Source organism: Lissotriton vulgaris, chromosome 4_1 (assembly GCF_964263255.1).
Source record: "Lissotriton vulgaris chromosome 4_1, aLisVul1.2, whole genome shotgun sequence".
NCBI lineage: Eukaryota > Metazoa > Chordata > Amphibia > Caudata > Salamandridae > Lissotriton > Lissotriton vulgaris.
This window is the reverse complement of record NC_141691.1, coordinates 1,463,442,996-1,463,449,252: the sequence shown is the minus strand read 5'-3', so window position 1 is coordinate 1,463,449,252 and position 6,257 is coordinate 1,463,442,996.

The following is a 6,257-nucleotide window of genomic DNA, read 5'->3' as shown; positions in this document are numbered from 1 at the left end:
CTAAACTTGTGCTGTACGTCCACAACACTTGTGATATGCGACGATACAACTATTTTGAAACAGAACAAATGCACTGTGTAACTTCACCTGTCACACTTTTCTTGCCGGCACAAACTAGGAATTTTCACACTGCTGGAAAAAACCTTTTGACTACATATAACAACTGAATAAACTTAGCATGTTTTAGACATTAATCCTATGTATTACCATGTAACATGCTAGTTACCATAGAAACCATAACTCTGCTACCAAGTAATTGATCCAGCGCTCCTATTGAAAAACTGTCTCATAAACACTAACACCTCAATACTCACCATTAATCATGAAACATTATATGCAGGCCCATAACACCAATGAGACAATTTTTGAGCAACTGAATCAGGTGATCTGATTAATCAAACTACTATTAAAATATTTACATTATTATGTACAACTGCGGTTTTTCTTTCTTTACCATGGTTTTAAACATTTTTCATGTATTAATCGGATCACTAAGGCAATTGGATCAACTGATGGAAACTAGACCATGAAAAAACAAGACCAGCTTGTCTTTTCAAATCTAATTTTATTAACTTTATTCTTCATAAAGAATAAGCATTTACGTTTTAAAATCTTTATTTTATAAGCAAATAGGAAAGCAGCATTTTAATAAGGAAATTAATTAATAAACTGACATTTTAAAAAGCAAGTTCAGAAACATGAAACATTAGCAGAATAACTGTTTCCATTCCCTAAATCTAATTCCCTAACTAATTCTCACTTCACCTAAAAAGGAAAATATCATTTAAAGTCTGCTGTCCTTACGTGCGCAAAAAGTCCAACAGCATGTCATGTCAATCAGGAATCGGAAAGCAAGTGTTTTTTCCCTAGTCATAATGTCAGGTTTTACACCTTTCTTTCTAGCTAAACTTTCTACATTTTACATTATTCCAAGTAAATCCAAGCTTTCATTGGCTGTCCTGTGTCAGTCCACGATAAAATTTGTTAGGTCATCTCCGACTCTTGACCATGTTAAGGCTTCACATAAGCCCTATTGTCTTTTACCTCCACGCTTTTCAGCTTCCTCAAGAAAGTAACTTTTCCTCGAGTTTCGTACATTCACTTCCTAATCTTGGCAGACTTTTTATTTCCTGTCCTTGAGCTTTTTCTTCATGAGCACGTTCAACTCAAACAAAGAACTGTTTTTCAAACGACAATAACAATGCAGCAAATATCTTCACAGCTGCGCATGTGCCACGACTTCACTCTGGACAAGATTTTACATCTGCAGCTCTGTCAGCCATGTTTTCTGAACCATCTTTTAGGCCTCACTTTGGAAACTGTCATTAAACAAACACAATACATCAATTAATTAAAGAATTGAGACCCATTCTGTTACCCACCCCCATCACTAATTAACCCTGTTAATTATGTTACCTAGCAAAAGCACAAGTAGGCAGCATTATAATTACTCTTCCTCCAGGAACTGCACGATCTCCATGAGTTTTTGTCACAGAAAAGACATAACATAAGCACACGAAATAAGCACATGCTATTAGTTAAACAGCCGCATTTAGGGGCTGATTATGATGGAGGATGCGGAAAATCCGCTGCGGACCCACCAAAGACCCACCGCCACATTAGGATGGCTGGTGGGTCCTGGTTTCAGTCCGCCGCTTTTCCGCCGCGGTTGACTTACAACCCCAGCGGAAAAGCTGTAACATGGCTGGCGGTGTCTATCAGACACCGCCAGCCATATTGGAAAGGGAAGACCACTCGGTCCCCCCGAACGTATGGATGGGTAGCCGGAGCACGCCCCTCCCGCCCAGAAGAGGTTGGCCCAGACACCCGCCCAGAAGTCCGTGCACGGATGGGCGTACCTGAGGCGGGCCCCCGCCCTCCCGCAGATGGATAAATAGAGCGGGAATCCAACGAAGCTTCCTCTTGTTCCTGTGCTCTGAAGGCTGCACCACTCGTCGCTCGTGAGCCCTCTAGGGAACAAGCTGCACTTTTTTAAAACTTGTAATCTTTGTTTTTCTCTTTCACTATCAGGCGTGTGGAAGATCAAGTCACCCTTGCGGGTCAAGTCAGACGGAGTGATCGAAGTCATGCCTGGCAAGAAATCGGGAAAGAGCTCCGATATGGAAAGGATGCTGTGCACCTTGGTGAACCAAGTGGCGGTGATGGACCGAAAGTTTGGCTGAAGCCGGTAAGAGAGCGTTGCCATTGGTGGGGAGATAAGTATATTAACATGTTTTCACTTTTGACTGACCATCGTGAGTTAGAATATGCAAAGACCCAGAAAGATCTATGGCACCCCAGCGTATGGCGGGCCAAGATGGCGGAATTCAGGGTCGATAAGACCATGGTGAACTGGGTCAGGGCCTTTTCTATTTTTACTGCAATTATTGGGGAGCGTAAACCAGAAGTGTTGACTGACTTAGCATGTTATCAGAACAGGATCATGAATTTCCATGCGATGTACGGGGGAAATGAATGGAAGGGTTACGATGTTACCTTTAGAAAAGCGAAGGAGTTTAACGAAGCCTTGACATGGGATTGTTTGGATACAGTGTCATGGCATGCTCAGCTCTTGCCGGGACTGGCGGGTACTTCGGTACCAAGCACGAGTGGCTCTGGGGCATTCCATCAGAAGCCGTCGCAGCCCTTTCGGGCGAGCGCCGGGGGGATCCCCATCCCAGGTCTGACGGGAATGGAGGCAAGCGGGGGGTTTGTTGGGGATTCAACGAAGGAACCTGTACTAGGCCTCAAGGAACGTGTAGGCTCCGGCACGCTTGTTCGGGCTGTGGGAATTCCTCACACCCGGAAACCAGTTGCCGATCTAAAACCAATGGTGCGGGAGGAAAGGGGGTATCCAAGCAGGATTGATGCGGTGCCTCGGAAGCAAACATCTTCGCCCGTTGATATCTTGGCTTTGACCCCTTGGCTGAACCGATACCCTGATCATGCGTCCTCCGGGACTTTGAGGAACGGCTTTCTATATGGCTTCAAGATCCCGGTGGGCAATTTTCGGGGGAGCCCCTCCTGTAAGAACCAGCTGTCTATTCAGCACAACCCGGCGGTGGCCGCCAGAAAGATAGCGAAAGAAGTTAGCTTGGGGCGAGTGGCAGGTCCATTTGTCGGCCCGCCAGTTGCGGAATTTGTGTGTTCTCCTTTAGGAGTGGTTCCGAAGAAAGACCCGGGGGAGTATAGACTCATCCACAATCTATCGGCCCCTAGGGGGGCCTCGGTAAATGAGGCTATTGACCCCGAGGTATGCTCAGTGAGGTATGCATTGTTCGATGACGCAGTCGTTCTGTTGAATCGCCTGGGCCCCGGTGCATTGTTAGCGAAATCAGACATTGAATCTGCATTCAGGTTACTCCCAGTACACCCTCAGGACCAGCGCCTGCTGAGATTCACGTTTCAAGGGAAATAAAATACTACATGGATAAATGCATGCCCATGGGTTGTTCAATTTCATGTGCCTATTTTGAAATGTTTAGCTCCTTTTTGGAATGGGTGTTCACCGAGGCCACAGGACATAGACAGGTGATGCACTATTTGAATGATTTCCTTTTCCTGGGCCCGGCGGGCACTCTGGACTGTGCCAAGCGCTGCAGGACTTCTGCACACTCATGCGGGGTTTTTGGGTCCCATTGGCGCCAGGTAAGACAGTGGGGCCATCTACCTCACTAGAGTTTCTGGGGATTGAACTAGACTCGGTGGAGGGGTGTTTCCGTCTGCCGGTTGAGAAGGTGGCCAAGTTCAGGGCTTCCTTGGTACAATGTCTCCAAAAAGAAAAGGTGACCCTACACCAGTTGCAACAGACAGTGGGTCAGCTTAATTTTGCCTTAAGAGTGATGCCAATGGCTCCCCTTTCTCGCGTTCCATAGCACAGGCTATGGTGGGCCTTAAAGAAGGACACGCACTAGACTGTCGGCAGAGGTTCGCCAGGACATGCGCATTTGGTTGGCATTCGAGGCGGATTTCAATGGTCGAGTGGTGTGGAACAAACCCCCAGGCTTGTCGGACGAACTGGGATTGAGGACCGACTCGGCGGGGAGCGCGGGATTTGGCACAATCTTTGGAAACCGGTGGTCGGCACAAACGTGGCCGGCGTGGTGGCACTCAAGCGGCCTAACAGGTAACATTGGATTCTTGGAGCTATTCCCCATTTGGGTGGCTCTGATGGCATGGCCGGAAGACTTTAAGGACCGCTCAGCGGTGTTTTGGTCAGATAACATGACAGTGGTCGAGTGTATTAATCACCAGGCTGCACGCTGCAAGTGGATCTTAAGACTGTTGAAAGAAATTGTATTGCGATGCATGAGATTGAATGTACAATTCAGGGCAAGGCATGTGCCAGGTGTACTGAATAATGCAGCTGATGCACTCTCTCGTTCACACATGCAGGCTTTCAGGGGTTATCTACCCACAGCGGAACTAGTGGTGGCACCTTTCCCCAAAGCACTATGGCAGATCGGTGCCCCGGACTACAAGACCTTGTGGCAGCAAGTTTAGCGCCCAGGACGAAGAAAGCTTATGAAGGAGCATTCTGTTCATACTGCGCCTTTTTAGGGCCGGTAGGGGGGCATAGCTGGGGGCGGGAAGAGTCCTTGCTCCAATTTCTGGTGGCACTTCATAAGGAAGGCCGATCGGCGGCAACCGCCAACAGGTATAGGGCTGCCATATCATTCATTTTGCTCAGTTGCCTAAGGCCCTGATGAGAATCTCCGAAGAATTAAAAGTGGATTCGAAACGCGTAGGCCCATCTTCTTACTGGTCTGCCCTTGTGTTTAAGAGTCACGTCTATCTATAGACTCTTTGCTATTTGCTGTACATGACCTATTTACATTTATTTGCAATGACTGTTTGAAATTGTAAAATCCTTTTGGTTTTGTACTATTTTTCAACCAAGCACTCTGAATGTTTTGTTTAACTAAGGCAGTTCCAGTTATATACTTTTCTCTTGTAGATAATGTATATATGGTATGTTTGAGTTGAGTCTGTATGTGTTGAAAGTGTGGCGAATGTGATATGATTGTAGTTTTGAATGGTGGATTGTTTTAAGTGACTATATTCTTAAGTGTCCGTTCTCACCCTGATTTTTTCCTATTGTTTTTTCCTTAAATGTAAAAATGAATTTTATGAAATATTGTTGATTTTCTATGAATAAAATTGCGATTAATAAGCATTCCCTTTCTGGAATTCAATTTTCTGTTTGTGGAGTAATCATAGTCCTAAGTTATGTTCATCAGTACTGGCACCTTCTTTTGTTCTTTTTTGCCATATCATTCATGGCACAGCTCCACGGGATACGGGACCCGACGGACTCCTTCTTAGTCAGGAAGGCTCTCCGCGGCTGGCAGCGCCTGGAGTGTCGCAGACAGGATAAAAGGCACCCGATTGGGTTAGACAGATTGTCCTTGCTACTAGCGAAACTGGACGAGACATGCTCCTCGCCCAGTGAGGTAATACTGTTCCGAGTGGCTTTCGCATTGGCATTCCATGGGGCCATGCGGGTAAGTGAACTCGTGGCGAGGAATAAGAAGGATGTGGGGGGAGGTCTATGCATGGATCACGTCCAAGTAAGGGGCGATTCTCTGCTGATCTCGATAGCCAGGTCAAAAACAGACCAGGAGGCTTTGGGGAGTAGTGTGGTGCTTTAGCGCGCCCGGGGGAACCCCGGTTGTCCGGTAAGGTATTTGGAGGCCTACATGGAACAGAGGTTGACAACATGGGGGGGGACCCTGCTTAGACACAAGGACGGCACCCCGTTGACAAGATTTCAATTTCGGAGGGTGCTGGCAATTACGATTGCAGCGGCGGGCTTGAACCCGTGTGATTCTGGGACCCACTCATTCAGAATAGGGGCTGCTACGGAGGCTACGGCTCGGGGTCTGCGTACAGAGGAGGTGAAACAGTTAGGCCGTTGGTCCTCGAACTGTTTCAAGAGGTATGTGCGACTGCACATGTTGTAAAAGACTGATGAAATGCACTCACACTTGTTGTCTTTTGTTTGAATTACAGTTTCGCAAGCCTGTAACACGGGGCGAAAATTGGGATCGGCCCAAAACCAGTGGACCAGCGGGAAAGGATCACCGACTGGAGATCAAGTGGTATGGGTCGTGGGCCACTCATACGTGAGGCGTGCCGGGGACATATTCAAGGCAGGTGACGCGAATCACGCATCTGAGGAATATGGGTTCAGAGTGACCTTCCATGGGAAGGGAGGCCTCTGTTTTGACCAATTTCAGAGCTTTGTGGAGGAACTC